Source organism: Sciurus carolinensis, chromosome 6 (assembly GCF_902686445.1).
Source record: "Sciurus carolinensis chromosome 6, mSciCar1.2, whole genome shotgun sequence".
Classification (NCBI taxonomy): domain Eukaryota; kingdom Metazoa; phylum Chordata; class Mammalia; order Rodentia; family Sciuridae; genus Sciurus; species Sciurus carolinensis.
In genome coordinates, this window is record NC_062218.1 from 21,907,248 (window position 1) to 21,929,639 (window position 22,392).

The following is a 22,392-nucleotide window of genomic DNA, read 5'->3' on the forward strand; positions in this document are numbered from 1 at the left end:
TTTTGTATACATCTCAGGTTTTAGTGAAGGATTGTCAAATTTCTAAAGCATAGTTTGATAGATTTTCATAATTTCTTCCCCTTTCAATGACCTGTGAAATGCATGGTTGCTGCTTAGTGTCTGGTTATAGGTCATTTTGATAAACTATCTCTTCAGTAATTTTATATTACTCTTTAGCTATCTGTACTATATTAGATTAGCTAGGTGGACTGAGAATATATGCCCTTTAACACATATTAATTATACATACTAATGGGATTCATTGTGATTTTTCCAGAGATGCATGCAATGTGCTTATTGCTGCCCATTTTCAAAAACTGTACCCAAGGGCTGGGGATGTAGTTCAGTGATAGAGCACTTATCTAGCATGTGTGAGGTACTGGGTTGAATCCCCAGTACTGGAGGAAAAATCCCTTGAACAAAAATCGAACCCAATTCTGCCATCTTAATTGAAACTCTAAAAACTAATACATGTACTTTGAATATACTATTAGTGATAGACACATGAATGGTTCATACTAATGTTTCCTTGCTGTACTTTGCTAAACCTTGTTGCTCCCTGTCAGGCAACAAGGTCCAATGTACCTCCTCAGGGCCCGCCTGAGGAGAATACGGGTTGGAGCAGGATGGGTGGCAAAGGAAACACACCGGAGCCAGGAGGTCTGTCAGCACACGAGGCACAGCAGGAATCTTGTTTATTGAGGAAATCACACAGCTTTTATGTAGGGTGGAGGCTAGGCGGGAACCAATCAGCTTAAAGGTCAGCAAGGCATGGGGGGTTCACGTAGGTGAGAATCCCATAGGACTATCTGGCAAGCACGGGTTGATCACCTTCGCAGAACTATTGTTAACCAATCCCTGATGGTGGTCCGATTTATCATCATTGAAACCACCTTTGAGGCCTTGATTTTTGCTCACTCGCCAGAGAGTAAGGAGTCAGCCTAAGTTAGTTAACGTGTCATTAGTCCCAACAAAACCTGTGACTACATGACTCTATTTAGCAAAAGGGTCTTTATAGATGTTAAAGATTTCTTTAAATGGGGCGATTATCCTGGGTTATCCAGGTGAACTCAGTGGAATCTTTTAAGGTTTTAGAAACAGAAGAGTAGACAGAATTGAGTCAAGGAGAAGCAGTTCAAAAGTTAGTCAAAAGTGATGAAGCATGGTGAGAGAAGATCTAAGGATGAGGTTGCTGCCTCTGAGAGGGAGGGTCTTGCATCAGGAGTATGCAAGATTCTGAGAGAGGTCTCTAGGAGGGAGTGGTTGTCACCAGCAAGCAAATGGAACTTCAGTTCTATATCAACATGGCATTGAATTCTTTCAACAACGCTAATGAACTTGAAAACTCCCCAGAGCCAAATGAACCCAGCCAACACCTGCATTTTGATCTTGTGAGACATAAAGCAGAAGAGCTACCTAAACCTTTTTGTGCCTAGATTTATGACACATGAAAACTGTGAGGTCATAAGTATTGCTGCAAGGCACTAAATGCATGATAATTTGTTAAGCAGAAAAGAAATTAATTCATGCACTTTCCTTCTTACCCAATAACATTAAGCCAGAGGAGACTCGTGAATGCGATTTTTGAGTTAAGAAGTCAAGGTATACTATCTGAGGGAGCCTAAACTTGTAGTTGATTTTTATGGATGTTGCTTTGGTGTATTTAGTAAATGACACCCTCTTTTTCTATCTTCTATATAGATAGATAGATAGATAGATAGATAGATAGAAATATATGTTGTATTTGCTTTAATCTGTTTACATTTACTTTATTTACATTTTAATAGATGTGGAAATGTGAATGATTTTTAAATAAAAAAAGGGAAGTACATGTGAAACTGTGAAAGCAGTTTCATATTTGCTCTTTTTTTCTATCTTTTATTTTTCAAACTGGAATTTGTTATTTCCTTTTGATTTAGAGTTTTTAAATAAAAAAGGAATCCAAGACCAGAGATACGAGGTAATAATAAGTTTAAGATCACAAAACCAAAGAAATTGGCAATGTGAAATTCAACTCAGTACAATCTGACTTCAAAATATCTACTCTTCTGACCACTCCATAATATCTCCCTTGGGGGTACTAACTCGTGTCTTCAGATTTATTGTTGTGATTGTATGAGTTCTGATACAACGTGGTTGAATATATGTGCATTTCACTGGCTTCAGTCAGAAATAAAAGCTGATGTCTTTTGTTCAAGATCAAAATAGATTAAAACAGGAGAGATTCAAATGATGGGGCATCATATCCTAACATTCTGTGTGGGTGTCACCTCTCAGAAAAACTCACTTAGATGTTATGGAGAGTTTTTGATTTATCTATTTTGGCTATACATATGAATTATGTCTATTCTCATTTTTATAAAGTAAGGTAGGAGAATGTTTGAGAGTGCATTTTTTTCTTTTGAGTTTATTTTAACTGAGAGATATAAACATAAAACTTGCACATATTAATTGGATACTATGTAATATTTTGATACTACATTTTGTAGTGTTTCAGTCTAAGCATATCATTCTATTCAAAACTTTTTCATTTCTTTACAGTAAAATCTTTCAAAGTACTTCCTTCTAACCTTTTAAAATGTACAGTGCATTAGATTGTTGACATCTATAGTCATCCATCTGTGCAATAGGAAACTAAAACTCTTGTTCCTATATAACTGTAGTTCAGTGCTCATTGATCACATTTCCCCCATCTTCCTTCCTGTGTTCTACTCTCAACTTAAATGAGATCAAAATTTTTAGGATCCATGTGAGTGAGATCAGGTGGTATTTGATTACCTGTACCTGACTCCTTTCATGTAATATAATGATCTACAGACCATCCATGTTGTTTCAAATGACAGAATTTTACTCTTTCTAATGGATGAATAGTATTTCATGATGTATATCTACATTTTTTATCCATTCATTGGTCTATAGACACTTTCATTGTTTTCTTTTATTCATTTATTTATTTATTTTTGATTAGTGTGAAGGGTGTTGCCAATGACATGGGAAAGCAGATAGTTTTTTGACATATTGATTTAATTTCCAGGGGAATTATACTTAGCAATAGAATCACTGGATTATATAATAATTCTGTATTTAATTTAAATTTTTAAGGAGTCTCCACATTATCTTTCATGATGTCTATACTAATTCATATTCCATAATTGACATTTCCACCAACAGTGTACATGGTTCCTTTTTCTCCACATCCTAAGGACCACTGTTCAGTGTTTTATAATGGCCATTCTTATGGGCCTGAGGTTGTATCTTCTTGTGATTTTGATTTGCATTTCCTTAATGATCAGTGATTTTTGAGCATTTTTAATGTACCTGTTGTCTATGTGTGTGTATCATCTTTTGATGCTTCTTACATAATCTGGGTACAAATGTTTTGACAAATTATAGTCTGCAAATATTTTGGCACATTCTCTTGGTTATCTCTATACTCTGATGACTTTTTGTTGTTGTTATGCACAAGAATTTTAGTTTGATATAACCCAGTTGTCTATCTTTGCTTTTCTTTCCTGTGCTTTTGGGATCTTGTCCAAAGGAAAGAATAAAAACCAAAAAACAAAAACTGAAACAAACAACAACAACAACAAAACACTTGCTCCTTCTAATATCCTGCATCATTTCTTAAATTTTTTCTGCCAGTAGCTTCACAGTTTCACATTTACATTTAAGTCTTTTTTCTTAAGCTGTTCTGGGCTCAAAGCCATGCTATGCATGCTAGCCATGTAAAAGTGATAATATATTATCTAAAGCCACTAAGTTACATTCCTCACTTCTATGTTAAATTTTTTAATTCATTTTGAGCTTACTTTTGCAACTGTGTAGATATTAGCATATAGTTTCATTATTCTGCATGTGATTTTTCAATTTTCACAACAGCATTTATGGAAAATACAATCCTTTCTGCAATGTGAACTGTTAGAGCCTTTATCAAAAATTGCTTGGCATAGATGCATGTGTTTGCTTCTATGCTATTCATTCTCTTCCATTGGCCTATGTGCCCATTCTCATGCCAGTATCATGGTGTTTGGATGACCACATCTTTGCAGTATGTTTTGAAGTTTTATGATATATCCTTCTTTGTTCTTTTGCTGAAGATTTATTTGACTGTTGGTTTACTGCAATTCCATATAAATTTCATAATTTTTTTTCTGGTTCTCTGAAAAATGTCATTGATGTTTTAATAGCAATTTCACTGAATCTGTGAATTGTTCTGGGTAATATAAATATTTTAACAATATTGATTACTCTAGTCAATGAACACAGAATAACTTTCCTTTATTTATTTATTTTTTTTTTTCAGGGCCGAGGACTGAACTCAGGGCCTTCCCATGCAAGGCAAGCACTCTGCCACTGAGCTAAATCCCTGACCCCTTTCCATTTTTTTTTTGTGTGTGTTCTCTACAATTTCTCCAATGTTTTATAATTTTCATTGAGGAGATCTCTCCGTTTGATTTAATTTGTTCCTAGGTATTTTAAGCTATTCTGAATGAAAGTACTTTATTTCTATTTTACATAATATATTATTGGCATATACCAGTGCTACTGGGTTTTGTATGTTAATATTTTTTTCTAGAATCTACTTGGAGAAAACTTTGGAATTCTCTATGTATAAGCTCATATCATCTGCAAGCAGTGACAATTTGACCTGTTTCAACTTGGATGTCCTTTATTTCTTTCTTCTTCCTGATTGCTCTGGAAAGAACTTCCAGAACTACATTGAATAAAAATGGTGAATGTGTTCATCCTTGTTTTATTCTGGATCCTTGAGAAAAAGTTTTCAGTTTTTCCCTATTTTGTATAATGTTAGTGATGATTTATTATAAATTACTTTTGCTACATTGAATTTTATTCTATGCATAAAGAATTTTTCAGTGTTTTTATTGTGGAGTGATTTTGAATTTTATCAACTCCCTTTTTATGCATCTCTTGAGATGAACATATGTTTTTTATCCTGTTTTCTGTGGGAGTAGCATACAATGCTTATTAATTTGCATATACTGAAACATCTTTGTACTACTGTGATGAATTTCACTTGATCAGGGTAAAAAATCTTTTTAATGTGTTGTTGGATTAGTTTTGCTAGCGTTTTCTTTTAAATGTTTTGCATCTATGTTCAGCAACAATTTGTGCCTGTTAAGTTTTTTTCCCTATTTCTTTCTTTCTTCCATTTTTTTTTTCATTTTAATTGAATTCGTTTGTGTGAACTAATCTAGTTTTAGTATCAGGGTAATACTGTCTTTATACAATGTGTTTGGAACAATTTCTTCCCCTTCTGTTTTTTTGGAAAAACTTAAGGAGAACTGAGATTTTTTTTTTTTTTTCCATTAAATGCTTGGTGGAATCCAGCAGTGAGGTCATCTCATCCTGGTCTATTCTTTGATTTGAGGTGTCTTATTATTGATTTAATATTTCATTAGGGTTTTCTATTTCTTCATGATTCATTCTCAGTTAGACATAGACGTCTAGGAATTTATACACTTCTTTCCAAAACTTTGGGGCTATGTACCTTTACCTGGTCAAGAGGCTTCTTCCATAGGCATGCTTTATGATCTGCCTCATGTTAGATTAGACCAGCCCAGCACTAAATTCTAGTACTACCCTGTTTTACCCTCACTATTTTACCCTATTCTCTGTTACTTGGGTTTTGGATAACCTTGTTTAGAGCGGTCTCCTAGGTAACTGGGATGATATACTATGGGAACTGGTCCGATAATAAGTTTCAAAGGATTTTGCCAGTAATGTGTTTAAGTATGGCTGCTGGTTTTAAAAAGTCAGAGTCCTGGACTTAATTCTCTCCCTTTCCCCAAATGGGAGGCATCTCTTTCCAGGTAGGACTGGCTGGAGTTGAGGTAACTGTGATATGTAACACTCTTTTCCTTCCTACCTTCTTCAAAGGTTTCCCTGTTTAGTTATACTAAAAGCAGGCACTATAAATGCTCACCTGGTTTACTTAGCTCTTGTGAAGGTTGTTGGGCATAAATAGCAGTGTAACTTGGTATGCTTGAGGGGAGGAATTTAGCTTCTATGTTTCTGTGTCCCAGAGTATATTTTTCGATCAGACTGCCAGAGTCTTGATTCAGTTATTTAATCAACAAAATCTCATTCAAATATATCTTTGTATTCTTCTAATACAGAACAAGTCCTAAACTTTGTCCCATTTGAGCCTCCATGGAAAAGAGTTTACCACAACCCAATCTAATACATCAAAATCTTTTGTGCCTGACAATTTTTTCCCTTTTCTTATTTCTAAAATGTTTATTCTGTATTTTCATACAGCTAGCCACCTTTTCCATTTATGTTTCATGTTAAAACTTGCATTGGTAGATTAGCTGCCCATTTATTCTGTATGTGAATTTTATAATAAAATATATTGTTCCTGTAAATGCACAGCCCACACACGGCTGTATTATTGTTTTCTACTCACTCACATACTCAATGAATGCTGACACCCTTCTTCCTATTCAGCATCCTATTTTATTCAACATCCTATCATTTGGGTCCAGAATGTGACCATATTTTGTAGGTATACTGAAAAAACAAATAGGTATATAAATAAAATATGCTGTATTTTTTGGTTGATGATCTGATAGAATAATTCTCTCTAAATGCCATTATTGAATGAATGTAGTCATTATAGACTTAAAGAATAAAGTTATTTTTGGAGTTTAAACCCTGTTTAAATGATAGCATTTCTATAATTCAGAAAATCTCTGCTTTTGGTCTCTTGAAGTTGATGTGCTTTTTTTTTAAAGATTGCTTTTCTTCAGTAATTTTCACAAAAATTGCTGTCACTCAAATATATTCATTTCCAAAATTTCTACTTCCATTAAATAAGAATAATTGACAGAGTGCTCTGTAGAAAAGTTAAGCATTGACTTGTGATAATCACCCGAGAAATTGCCTCATTCCTCTGTTTTCTTTTTCGTTGAGAAGGAAGAACCTATATTTGAGAACTTAGGCAGTTGGTTTAAGTGGAACAAAAGAAACTTGCTGTGATTCTGTTTGAGACATAATGTCTTCACTATAACAATTTTACATTGCAATACTACTCGGGAGTTCATTACTATTTATAGCACACTGAGTACTTTCCATGCTTCTATGCCAAAGAACATTGATATTTTTTACCTGGGCTTTTATTACTTATGTTCTCATCTTAAGAGGCTGAAACTTTACAAAGCATCTCTATAAAAATTGAGAAACTAGAAAGTTTTCCTCAATGCATTGTTTATTAAAACATGCAAATATCATTGACAATCAGTTATTAATAAAGTGATAATTTAGTTTTTAAAATATATGGATTTATATCTGCCTTATAAGCCCCAGCTTCTTTGTCTCTCTGTCTCTTTTAACACACACTCACATATAATTTACACAACTGAAAATTAAGTATTTATATATGTTTCTGGGCTTGCATACATGTGTGTTCACGTAGGTTTCTGTGATTTTAACTCTTGCTTTCTTTGGTAAGATTAGGCACATTTGTATATGTAGTACTTTTTAGTAAAAAAGAATATGTATGAAGTGTCTTACAATTTCATTGAATGTCTTGCATAGAATGTTTATGAATACCTGCTTGGTTGAATTCAAGTTTTTCTTTATATTAGTACACAGGGAAACCATAAAAAATAACACAGAGTAGTGGCTTAAACAACAGACGTTTGTTTTTCTCTCCTTTTTAGAGGCTGGAAAGTCCAATATGAAGGTTCTGAGGGATTTCAGTTCTGGTGAGGTCTTTCATCCATGTGTTCTCACATGGTATACGTACACTCAAACTCCTACAGAGCCTCCTCTTATGAGATTGCACCCCACTCTAATGACCTCATTAAGCTTAATTATTCTGTAAAGGCTTTATTTTCCAATACACTCTCATCAAGTGTTTAATCCACATATGCATTTTGGGGGACAGTCCATAGAAAATTTCTTTGAAGAACTTTCCATGTCTCCATCATTTCTTAGTTTACTTATAAAAATAACATTTATAATATTTGACTTGTCTAAATTAGTGATTTGCTGAGATCAGTATTCTAATTACACTATAATAACAATGCCCATTTTTATTGGGTTATATTTATATGAATTTTATATCTTAATATTTAGAATTATGAATATTTATGCTTGATATTTTTATGATTGGCATGTTTTTATTCCTAGAATAACTTGCTTTAATCTTCAAGAGATGGAAATTGGCTCTCATAAAGACATACTTCTTACAGCATTTTGTTCAAATACAGATACTGATAAACTTGAAAAATCCTTCCTTCTGATTTTATAAGCTTTCTATCTAAATTGACACATTTTTCTAATTCATCATATGGGAAATCTCCACTACATTTACAATTTTCATTCTTTTTAAAGAATATGCTCAAGTTATGACTGGTGATGTCATTTCCAGATAGTTTTATTAAGTTAAACCATTCAAATTATGCCAAATATTTTAATATTAGAGCCTAGTAGATTGGGTAGAAAAATTGGTTTTATTTTATTCATTACAAACTCAATGAATATGTCCCTTAAATTGCATATAACATTCTTAAAAATGCTTTTAGTACTTGAAACTGTTCATCATGAACTGCTAAATTTCTTCTGCATTGTAACACTTTAGTTTACAATGCTTTCTTTTGTGTTACAACTTCTGTATCCCTCTCCATTCTCACAATCCATAACTTCTAGCTTTTAAATATATATTAAGTCTATTGGCCTAAACTCTACACATATTGGTATGATCTGATCAGAGGATATATAAATACCCTCATAAATAATGTCCATAATATTATGTTTACTTTCAATGCAACTGAATCTAAGAAGTAAGGAGGGAAAAAAATATACTACAGATATAAAACTTTTGGGTTATCCTGACTCCAAAGTCAGCAAAAATATGCATCATATTAAGGTTCCTCCTAAATTTTGGAAACAGAGAGATGTTTATTATAAAGCTGGATGAATCATCTGAAATCAAATTTATATATCTAAATATTTCATAGAGTTAAACAATGTACCTAATATGTTTAAGATTTATAGCAAGTGTAAATATCTGCATTAAAAAAATGAATTTGTTGTCTATCAGAGGACTGAATTCCTAGGAATTGATCTTAAATTCAGTTAGGAGAAAGTAATGGCATATCTTAGATATTTATTAACTCCTGGATAGAAGTTGCTAAGGCTCTAGTTCCACAAAGTTGAAATATTCTCTAACTCATTCTGGTCAAGCGTTCCTGGGATTCATTTTCTTGTAATGTGACAAATAGAACACATGACTTCTAGTGTCTTTAGAGATTCCATCTTTGTAAATATGCATTAGCTCAGAAGATGTGCATAGATAGAGATATAGATAACGATATAAATCATTTGTATTTGTGTGTGAGTGTGTTAGACAAAACGGAGACAGACAGACTAGGATTAATAGGGCAAACGTGAATGTATATTTTCAGGTATAAACACAATACAAAAGCAAGGAGAGGCAAATATATAGTTATATATAAGCATTATATATCCAACTTACATGTACATAAAATTTCTTTCTTACTGCAGTGGAATAAAGCCACGTTAATTTTGATTGATGTTTACGTTTGCTGACTGCAGGTCCCTCTGACCATGTTACTACATTTGAGAAAACCTCACTAACATAGAAACTACCTATATTTCTGAAAAAAAAATCATTTGTTTCCTGTGTGATGTTATTCATTTATGAATTTTTTTTTAAAAAAATTTGCTTTACCAAGGACCTCACCTGTAACTACTTCAATATCTTTGTTCTTAACCTCAACAAGGGAAAGGACAAATGAAAGAACTTCAATTTTAAAAATCTTGGCTAGTTGAACTTAAATTCCTTTTAATGAATACAATGGATGAGAACGCACTTCACCCGTCCTTGACAAATAGGCATGTACCCTCCATGCCAATGCACACATGTGTGTGTAAACGCGTGTGGGCACACACACATACTTGCCAGATTAGAGCATTGAGAGATGTCTGTCTTTAGAAAGACTCACTAAGTTCATCCTCTTTACAGCAGCTCTCCCAAGACACTCTTCTGCTTAGACTCTTATCTGTCCAGGAAAATTAATTATGACATATGGAAGTGAACTTAAATGTTGCCCTTTTGGAATGGGTTGTCTTTTTTACTTCATAATTTTTTTTCAGATAATTTGGTTACATATCCATTATATAGATGTATTTTTTCAAATTTTTCTAAGGCTTATTAAAACCTTTTAATTGACATTATCTTCTAAATGGATATTAAATTTGGGCCAATTTCTATGGGTTGACATGTAAAATCAGCATAACAAACTACCAACACTTGTCCATACATCTTAGGAGGGTTCCATAGATATCAATTTTTCCACTTATATTGATATCTCTAAGAGAAATACAACATAGGAAAACACCACACTTAATGAAAATTTCCAATATTCAGCACTCAATATCTGACATATATTTTATTCTTTAGTCAAACATAAGTCAAAATTACTGATAACCAGTCTATCTTTTGAACTGATGCATACAATTTTAAACTTCTCAAGCCCAGGTGTTTTTTTTTTTTTTAATTCTTCTGAGCCCAGGTGTTTTTTTTTTTTTTTAATTTTTTTTTTAGTTGTTGATGGACCTTAATTTAATTTATTTATTTATATATGGTGTTGAGAATCAAACCCAGTGCCTCACACATGCTAGGCAAGTGCTCCATCACTGAGTTACAACCCCAGCCCTCCAAGTCTTTTTAAGTGTGATGCAGTATGCTTAGTTCCTGCACATAACTGCATATGGTAGTCAAGCAAACTGGGTCTTAACTGTTTCATCTATATTTTACAAGTGAGGCTACAAGTGGGGTATGTAACTCTCAGGAAGAAAAAGTGGTTCAAGGTTTTCAGGATTCAATAACCAAGAGAGCTAAAGGAAAAAAAAAAAAAAATCACACAACTTTTACATCAACTGCATTAAAAAATAATTTACAAATGTAAGATAGATGCAATGCCTAATGCTATTTGTTATCCAAATACTAGGTTCCTTTTTTGAAAAAAATGTATGAATTGATCTGATAAATTATTTGTGAATTATGCAGCAATGTCTTTTGGTTAAAAGTTTCCCTGTAAGATGAAGGTTATAATTAAAAGGAAAGTAAATATACACTCAATTTAACCTTCAAGAAGGGAAAAGAGACCATCTGGTTTATTTCAACATGTTTACTGTGCAAATATGACTATAGTGGTTTATGTGTTCTATTGTTGACACCACTTTTAAATCTGTTTTTATGGATCATTTCTTACAGGGTCTCCCTCAGGAAGACATATGAGGTGACAAAGAGGTTTGTAATGATGTTTCAATGGTAATTAGTGATAGTGGTAACTTTTAGAAGACTTTTACTGAAGCAAAAGAAATAAGGTTACCTTACTCTCCTTGATTTAATAGGTTTATGTTTAAAACAATAAAACACAGTAATCTAAATACATTCTAATGTCTTTAAAATAACTGAAGATGTGCTGCAAGCTTTTAAGTGCAAGTGCTCATAACTACATTCATTTATAGAAATATGTTTAAAATTTAAGGCTGCATTACATTTTTCATGACTTTTCTAGTGTTTTAAGTGCAGTAGTTAATCTTGAAATGAACTTCATTGCCATGAAGCAGCAATACACTACAGAATTTTAAAGATACTGGCAAAGGATGGGATTTTATTTTAGGAAGAAGTAAGATATCCATATATATATGTAGTCAAAAGTGTGAAAAATACAATCTGCTTTATAGTATCTTCTGTTATCTGAAACAGATATTCAAACGAAATGATTGCTGCAAGCATGTAAAAGAAAAAAAAGGTGCAAATCTTAAAATATTGCCTGAGAAGCAAATTTCATGAGAGGGCAATGTGAGAGCTTCCTTTGGATTTTTGTCAGTGTAAAAATGAAATTGTCTTTTGTTTTTCAAAGTTTTCTAGCTTTTTACAACATAATGGTGTGTAAACACAATGATAGCAAAGAAAGAAATGTGGTTTAGGATAATTTGCAAGAAAATAAGACTGTCAGATATAGAGTTTCAATGTCATTTTAGATGATTTCTGTCATTATTCATCTATTCATTCTTTTTAATGTTGCTTAGTTATAGAAAATCTCACCCCAAGGTATTCAGAGCCTTAAAGATAGATTCCGGAAAATAAAATGAACTGAATATTAATGCTAAGATAAAAACAAACTCTTTAACTGAGATGTAATATTGTTAGGGTCCAATATTGACTGGTCCTCGATATCGACTGATCCCCAGAGAGTCAAAGTGCACACACGGTAATGCAAGACACACAACAAGGTTTTATTGCTAGCTCTAGCCTGGACCTCAACCAGCCTCTCAGACCATTGCAATGACTGAGTGGGGAGCGGCCCCCAGGGCGAGAAAGCCCTCTATTTAAGAGATTTCCAAGCATTAGAACTGAACAGTCCTAGAGGAAGAAGGGAGGATGGAAGGGGTGAACTATGCAGGAGATGAGTTGGGGATAGGTCCCCCTGTCCTTGATAGATAAGGTATCTGGGTAGCTGCACATTCCTCAGACAAATATCTCTTAACAACCTTGATAAGCACAGGGTCCCAGCAGTCCTGTTTGTCCTGTATTGACTCTTGAGGGTGCAGTCGCAACTGCCTGCATCCTGGTGATTAAGACAGTTAGCTGCACAGATATCACCCTGTTCTCAACAATATATTGTGTATTTATTTTTTCATCTGATCAACAGACTCTATCTCCATTCTATTTTTTAGAAATGTTTTCAGCCAGTAAAAGGAGTGTCATTCCAGACACATAAATGTATATGACCCAAGTTGGACCATTGTGATGACTCTGACGACGAAATTCATCCCCAAGTGAGCATGTGGCAAGAATCAAAGAGGAGATTTTCCCTAAATTCTATGCAACTGATATGGAGAAATAGAAAATACCTCCCTCTGCCATCCCCTCCCCAGAGTTGCTTGACATATGCATGGCTGTGAATACCCTGATTATCGTCCCCACTTATAGTTTCCATAATTTATGCAAATAAATATCATTAAAACAAGGATTTAAATTAACTAACTCCAATCTGTTAATAATTTACAAGAACTTTGGATTTCTTGTAATAGGTAAATCTAAATTTCTTGTGTAATAAACTAAGTTCATCATGAATAAACAGTTGTTTCATTGACTTGCATTAAAAATACTTTAGAAGTTCTGTGCTTACAAGACAGTGTAGTCCCTTAAATATTGCCTAGTTAAGACTGTGATTAATTTCTAGCAATCATTTTTTCAGAGGAGACAAATTAACATTTTTTAAAAAAATTAGTCATTGAGCTGGCCATCCTGGTACATTCCTGTAATCCCAGCAGCTAGGGAGGCTGAGGCAGGAGGATCATGAATTCGAAGTCAGCTTCAGCAACGTGAGATACTAAGCAACTCAGTGAGACCTTGCCTCTAAATAAAATACAAAATAGTACTTGGGATGTGGCTCAGTGGTTGAGTGCCCCTGAGTTCAATTCCCAGTAAACCGCCCCCCTAATATTAATAACTAAAATAAAGTACAAAAGTAGTTGTACTCTATGTAACAAAAATGTTTAAAAAAAAAACTGAATTTATATTTTATCTTGCCTGAAGTTTTTTTTTTTTTTTAGTTTTATACCACCAGTTTTAAAGTTGCACTAAAGTTACTTATATATAACTATCTTTCTTAATTATTTTTACACCAAATATAATGTAACCAATAATAGAAACAGGAATTATAATAGTTATAGTGTTTCATTAATATTGTGTTGTTAATATGTTTATTCATACATTTATATATTTTTCTGTTCCTCACCCCTTTGTTAACTACCATGAGATGTATTAATTATAATTAGCTGTATATTTGAGTATTTGAATTACATGATGTCAAATAGAATGTGAATCACCCAGGAAAAAAACAAAAATTCTCAAATGGGCTAATTTTTTTCAAGGGAAAATTTTATTGTGTATTTTTAATTATCAGTCTCATGATACTAGTTGGAGTGTGGCTTGCCATCATCAATGTTTTATTTTAATCACAATGTTGGTGATCATATTTTTATTAATATGCCCACTTTTCTAGGTTGGACTACATTCCCAGTTTCACCTTTTCCAGCATATTTTTGGTTAGAATAAACCAGGAGAAAAAATCTTCCTCTTAATTTGAAGGGGAAAATAAAGTTGTAATGTTTCAACTTTCACATGATGGAAAATACAGGATTACTCATTGCTTAGTCACCTTATCATTGCTGTGACTAAAAGACTTGACAAGAACAATCAGAGGAGTAAAAGATTATTTGGAAGCTCACGGGTTCAGACGTCTCAATCCAGAGACAACTGGCTCCATTCCCCTGGACTTGAGGTGAGGCAGAACATCATGGCGGAAGAGTATGGCAAAGGAAAACAGCTCACCTGAAGATCAGGAAGCAGAGAGTGACTCCACTCACCAGATACAAAACATATACCCCAAAGTCACACCCCCAATGCCTTCCTCCTCCATCCACACCCTACTCACCTTCAGTTACCACTTGGTTATTCCCCATCAGGGGATAAACTCACTGATTGGGTTAAGACTTTTGTAACTCAAACATTTATCCTCTAAACCTTTTTGCATTGTTTCAAACATGAATTGTGGGGGACACTTCATATCTAAACCATAACACTCATATCATTGGCAAAAGACAGGATTGAACCCACAGCTGCTTTACTTTCCTCCTTGAAGTTTCTAAAAGTTTACCTTCGGGTGATAAATTTAGCACTGTTACAAAGGATCCAGCTCTGTGGGTGAATATACTTAGCTCTGTGAGGAAGGATCCAGCTCTGGAGTAAGGTCAGAGGACACAAACAATGACATAATTTTTAGCCTATTACCATAACCCCAGCTCTATTGGGGATTTCTAGCTTGTTCTTCTCCACACTCATCTTACATCATCTTCCTTTCTTGACTTCCTCTCTGGAACACGTAATCAATTGACAGTAATCAATTGCCAAGAGTAAAGCTCTATAGATACTGCTTAACCAGAAGACACAATCATCTTTGAAAATTACATATGATCAAACTTTGGTAACAATAAAAAAATCTATAGCAGTAGATTTAGAAACTTAACTGAAAAAAATCCTTAAAACATATCTTGATTGGTGCAATGAATCATGTATTGAAGACTACTCACAGGAGGAAGAACTGTGTGCGTTTGTATGTAATTTAATGTTTTATAATTTATTTCTCATACTAAACCTATGTGAGAGGTATTATTAAAGCCATTTATCCATCAAGAACCTAAGTATCAGCTCTTTGTCACTGTAAAAGTTATTCTTGTTGAGCCTGATTCTATATCCATAAAATTATCACAGCATCATTATTATGAACATTAAAGAGTTCTTTTCACCTTTTTTTAGTAGATAATTGCTACAAATTTCTGATGAAACAGAAAATTCAAGTCATGATACATTTCGTTGTCAATTATTTTCCTAAGCAAAAATACATGAATGGGTTAAGAATTTGGAGAGAAAAAGAAGTGTGATCATTGTATCACTTTGTTTTTCATACAGCTATTTTTCACTGTCATTCCATCTGCTCCAATTATTTTTGTTATAATAAAATGTATTGTTTTATTCTTAACACATAGGATTTCTTGAGCATATGGACAAGTATTTATAAAATTCTCCCTGTTTCTAGTTTTCTTTAGAATTTTGTCCCAAATGCTTAATTTTGTAGAGCATCAATATACCAAAAAATTTGGTGTTACTCTTGCTAAATAGTAGTGATATTAATGGTATTTCAACTACAGATTTTTACATTTTTAGCAACAAGAATAAATAAAACTGTGCTTTTTGTGTAAGTTCAAGAAGCAATAATTTTGAAAATTTTCATGTAGAACTTATAAAATTTCTTTTAAATTCTAGATGCTATACATATTTCATACAAAGTATATTATAATTCTACAATTAGTAAGCTGAAAATGTTATAAATCCAAATATTCACATGTTTTAAAATAGTAGACAGATTATAGAAATTCATTAAAATTTGGGTAAAAGTCTAGAAATAGTACACACACTAACATAGATAGCTAATCTTTGACAAAGGGTTTAAAACCATATAATGGAGAAAGATACTCTTTTCAGCAAATAATGCTGTAATGCTAGGACATACATAAGCAAAAAATAAATCTTGACATGAGTATGCCCTTCAGAAAAATTAAGTCCAAAAGGACCATTGACCTAAATGTGAAACACAAAAACATACAATTAAAAGATAATATAGGAGAAAAACTAGAGACCTTGGCTATGGTGACTTTTAAAATACATCAAAGACATGCTCCATGAATAGAACCAAGGAGTAAAAAAGAAAAATCTCCATTAACCTTGCTGCACTTCAAAAGATGATATTAGAAAAATGAGACAAAAAAAATCACATTTGATGAAAATATTTTCAAAAGACAAATTTCATACAGGATTTCTATCAAAAATATATAAAAAAACTCCCATAATTCAACAATAATGAAACAACTCTAATAAAAATGGAAAACAAGCTATATCAGACAATATACTAAAGGTGACAAGCAGATGGCAATAAATACATGAAAAAATGTTCAATATTCCATGTTGTTAGGGAAACACAAAGCTAAGCAACAATGTAATACCACTACATACTCAACAACTTTATCCAAAATGCAAAACAACATCTACTGATGACAAGAATAGGGAGCAACAGGACTTTCATTCTTTGCTGATTAGAATGCAAAATAGCACACTTCCATTGGAAGACAGTTGGGCAGTTTCTTACAAAGCCAAGCATAACTGAGCAGCTATGCCTTTTAAAATTTACCCAAATAAATTCAAAAGTTTTGTTTATGCACAACCTTGACAAGAATATTTATAGAAGCTTAGTCATTCTAAAGATAGAAACAACCAAGATGTCCTTCGGTAGAAGAATGAACAAATAAACTCTGTTACATCCAGACAATGAAATATTGTTGAGCACTAAAAAGATATGATGCATAAAGTCATGAAATTTTGGAGGAAACTTAAATGCAAATTACCAAGAGAAGGAAGTCTTTTTGAAAAGACTATATAGTGTATAATTCCAAGTATATGACCTTCTGGAAAAGGCAAAATAACAGAAACAGTAAAACTAAATAAAAGTTTGCCTGGGGTTAGTAGGGAAAACAAACATGAATAAGCAGAGGATTTTTAGGCTAATGAATGTGTTCTCTGTGCTACAATGATGGTTACATATCAATATGTATTTATCAAAACTCATTGAATATACAACACCATGAGTGAATGCCAATGTAAACTATATACTGTGAATGATAATGATGTAAGGTGATAATCAACATAGGTTCAATAATTGTAACAAATGTACAACTCTCGGGTGGGATGTTGATAGTGGGAGAAGTTTTGCAGGTGTGGATGCCATGGTTATGTAAGAATGCTGTACTGTCTGTTTAATTTTGCTGTGGATATAAAACTGCTCTAAAAATAAAGTTTTAAAAATTATGTTACAATTAAAACTACATTTCTGAGCATGTAACATTAAACAAGAATTATAATAGCCTATAATGACTACATGTATATGGAGTTTATGTGTTATAAAACAGAATAAAACAGACAACAATAAAGTGAAATCATCAGTGAATTTTTATTTTGTTTTAAAATCACTAATCTCTACTTTTCCCAAAGCATTTCATTTACATTAGGAATCACATGGTCGGAGAAATATATGAATAGAATCACACTTTTTCTGAGGTTTCTGCTACTAATGATTAAACTTATTGTATTATAGGAGAAATAGAAATGAAGACAAATAAATGAATAAATAAACATGTATGAGAAAGGATTATTTCTGCCTGCAGTAATAGAAACTGAATTAAGATTAACTTAACCTTAGAAAATAAACTACTTGAGAAACAGTTGAGTTTGGAGTTTATGTTTCCCTAATCAGGGGTCGGTAGTGAAAGGGTTGGTGGTTCCTCTTCAAGGAGGTAGGTCTTTAAACTATCCTTGGGAAATTAATCTATTCCTAAGGATTTTTCTCATGATTTTAAATAGCTCCCATAAATCCAGGGTTTATATCCTGCTTGGAGAGCTCCCAAAAGCAGAGGAAGGGCACAGAGGATTATTTGTCCCATAACTCCTATCTTTTTCCAGAATGAACATTTCCTTAATAGTAGACTGAAAAGACATTCCATATTACTTTTAATTCAGAAGAAGTATTCATGTGATTATATCTAGACCAGTCCTTGGAGAATAAGAAATATGAAAATTGACTTGAATTATCCCATTTTTTTAGTATACAAATTTCACCAATTTACATCTTTCACTTATTGATGATGTGCAATGGAAGATGACTGAACTGTCAAGAAGACCTTCTATATCCATTTAGCAAAATCTAGTTAATAGGTATAAGGTTGACAATTATAGACAACATATTTTATATTTCCTTAATATAATATCAGACATGGAGGGTCTATATAGTATAGTTATATTCAACTTTCGAAATCTATCCCTAGGTTTTATGAAGCATGAATTTTCACAGGCAAATTAAATTTTAATATAAAAAATAGATATTAAAATTAAATGTGTTTAACTTCAAAAAAAATGTAGTTCCAAGAATGAAGCACTAAGAACTCCAAAAATTTTGTTAAATCCCTTTGTTTATTTCATAAAGATGGAATTATTTGTAAGATCTTGTTCTAAGGCCTGGGCTGGATTGAAAACATGTACAGAAGAATGTTTTAGGGTGACTTTTATTGCTATGACATATTGTTTGTTTTTGCTCTAACACTAATTTTCTTTGTGTTACTCAGACACCTTAAAATTTTTATTATGGGCCAAAAGATCTACATAATACTTGAAAAATTAAGAAATTTGTTCTTTAGAGTTTTTTTTCTAATTTAAAACACATATTCCATTTTATATATTTGTGGATGATGATATTTTTTCAAAATTAAAATTTAAAACTGACCTATTCAATCCAATTAAGTCAGCTATGTCACTTAATTGGTGAAATCATTTTTTCATACTTATAATTTTCATTAATATTTTATTTCATAAAGTCATTTCTAATTCAGGGAATACTCCTTTACATACTATCACAAAAATAAACATAAATTTGTAGATTATTATAAAATTCATGTCTTTTTTAGATTCAGTTCTGAATTATGTTATCTACATTTGGACAACCTAGAGAATTATTTCAGAACTGAAAAATGTCATTACATAGAAGAAAAATATAAAAATCAGGTTTTCCACATTATTAATGCCAGTTGGTCTTTCTTGCCATCATCAGGGATACAGTTTCACTAACCACAAGTTCAGAAATTTCATTAAAAACTATCATTCTGATAAAACCATTCTTGAAATTTTAAAAATATCTGGAATCTACTACAATATTGTTTAAAATAGAATATGAAAATAAACAATTAATAGAATGATGAGCATGTTACAAAATACCTATTTTATTAGGGTAATTAAATGCAAAAACAAACAAACAAACAAACAAACACATTACCCATAACTTCTCACCATGCTTTTTAAGTTACAGAAACTGTTTTTGCACCTTAAATTTATTTCATAATAATTAGAGAAGACTGTCTATATATCTTGTTATTTTCTGTTCAATCATGCTTCAATTTTTAATTGCAATCAGTGCAATATTTAAGTCAATGCTGATATTAATGAGGATCTGTATGACATTTTATCTATGATGGGTTAAAAAAAAAAGACTTTTGATACTAGGGATTGATCTCAGGGGTACTTTATCACTGAACTATATCCCCAGCCCTTTTTATTATTATTATTATTTTTAATTTTGAGACAAATTCTTGCTAAATTACTTAGAGTCTTGCTTCATTCCTGACGCTGGTCCCAAAATTGCAAACTGCTGGCTCAGCATTCCCAGTTTATATGCTAGAGTCAATATTCCAGGCAACTTTATTTTTTTCTCATACTTGTTTTCTTTAATCTTTTTTCATTGGTTCACAGATGTTGTGTAAAAAAAAAAAAAACTACTCATTTTTTTCAACAACCAACTTTTGATTTACACAATAAGCCTATCTTTTTGTTGTGTTTTACATTGCAATTAATTCTTAGCACTTAAATTTATCATATATGGTAGATTAATTTTTGAGTTGTATGTTTAGGACATATATATGATTATTTTTTTCTTTTAAAATTATGCATGTATATTTTTGTTATTATTTTTCCTGGAATACTGTTTTTAACACATTATAATAGATTATAATATTTTATCATTTATATCTAAACAAATTATGATGCTTTTCTTTCTGTTTGTTTTAAACAGAAAAATTTTGAAAACCATGTATAACTTTAATTATTATTGTTTATATTATATAGTTACTATAAACAAATATGACTTTGCATCTTTTAATATTTCTAAATGAGCTTTTCTTATGGACTCAAATATGTTCACTTTTCTTTATGATTTAATATATAGCAATTTTTTTCACAAGTATCCATTATGATTGAAAATAATGGATTGTTCTACTTATTTTGAGGATAGTAGTTTTTGTAACCCATCAAACTGAATACTTATAAGACTGTTTTGGCTGCTATTAATAGATGTCATTGATTTTAAAGTCATTTTGTTCATTGTAAAAAGCAATAATGTGATATATATTTATAAAATGCATTATAATATAGCAATATGTTGCACAAATGTTATGTAATTGCAATAACATAACATGATTATAAATATATAATGTTCTACATATAAATAAAATAATTTTCATTTTGTTTATATATAAAGATAGTATATAGTCTGTTAGATAGGATGGCTAAATTTAATTCTGAATTGATTTCAGAATTTTGTTTTTGATTTTTTCATTCTAATTTCCAGATGCCCACTGCAGTTTTGTCTGGAAAAAATATACAGATAATGCTAAGGACAACACAATCTCTGCTGTGTTTTTTTTTTTTTTTTTCCTTACAACAATACATAAAATCCTTTTCCAAATGCCTCTAGGAAATCTCCTTATTGACCAAAACTTTTACACATGTCCAAATATAAATACAAATACAATACAAACAGGGAAAAAGTGAGTGTTAATTTGCCATGTCTGCTATGGAAGTCTAAAAGAGTAATAAAATTGGAAATAATTGTTAGGACAAATTCACATGTTACACATGCATATTCAACTTCTATCATTTCACACATTATTAAAAGTTTACATAGATTTAAATACTCTAAAACTTTATGTAGGGCTGGAGGGATGGCTCAGTTTGTAGAGTGCTTGCCTGTCAAGCACAAGGCCCTGGGTTCAATCCCCAGCACTGCAAGAAAAAAAGAACAACAACAAAAAAGAGCCTTTATGTGTAAATAATTTTCTACCACAGAACTAGTTAACAACTATGGAACAATAATGAAAATCAACAAATCGTTCATTAATAGTTCATTAGGACAAAAGAAGATGTATATTACAAATATAAACAGGGATGTAGAAAGATGAAGAATAGAAAGTGAAAAACAAAGGAGGTGAGATTATTTTTCCATGTGTTATTCAAAATAATATTTATTTTAAGGAAAATATTATTTCCACAGAGGTATGGCTAATTTTCATAAAAGACTTGAATTCCATGATTGTTCCATACATTGTTATACATTTCACTTTCATTTACTTTAGAGTTATAAGACTTACATGTCATATTTTCTTTACATTCTGACAAATTGCTTATTTCTTAAAATGCCATTTAATCACCTATAAATTATTTTGTTTTCATTGAAGCTATTTTTATGCAAAATAGTGTGGTTGGTGAAAGATTTTTCTCTATTTTTTACCTATCATTTAAGGATTCTAGCTCATTCAAGATGTATCACAGTTTCCCCCATTTAGAAATATTTCAAATGTATTTTATCTTGCATGTTCCAACTATTAGCTCTATAAATAAAGGGAGGGACACTTTTGTAACCAGCTCACATTTTTGTAGAAACTGTGTTAATGATGAAGTTGGGGAGAGTAGGATTTTGTGCAATGTCTACATTTATTTTCAAAGTTAATATCCAGGAAAGCTTATAAAATTCTGTTTCTCTGTTGCATTGTTTCTGGTCTTTCTTTTAATCTCCACTGGGAAAATTTGGGGTTTGAGATCAAATACCTGATTTTTGAAGAAAGATCTTGTTCAATCACTAGGAGTTACAGATAATTCTCTGGGTAACTGCCTGAGAGGCCTGTGAGTGTTTTGCGCCATTTCTGTTTGAGTAGATATGAAAAATCAATATACTTATATTGATATGATATTTGTGGTAATGAGTGCTATTGTTCATGCTGACACCTTGATCATTTATCATTGTATGTGTGCACCAGCATTTGCTTTTGGGCTGCCCTTCTTTATTAAGTCTTCAGGAGAAACTATCACTCCCAAGTAAAATGTACCGAGTTTTT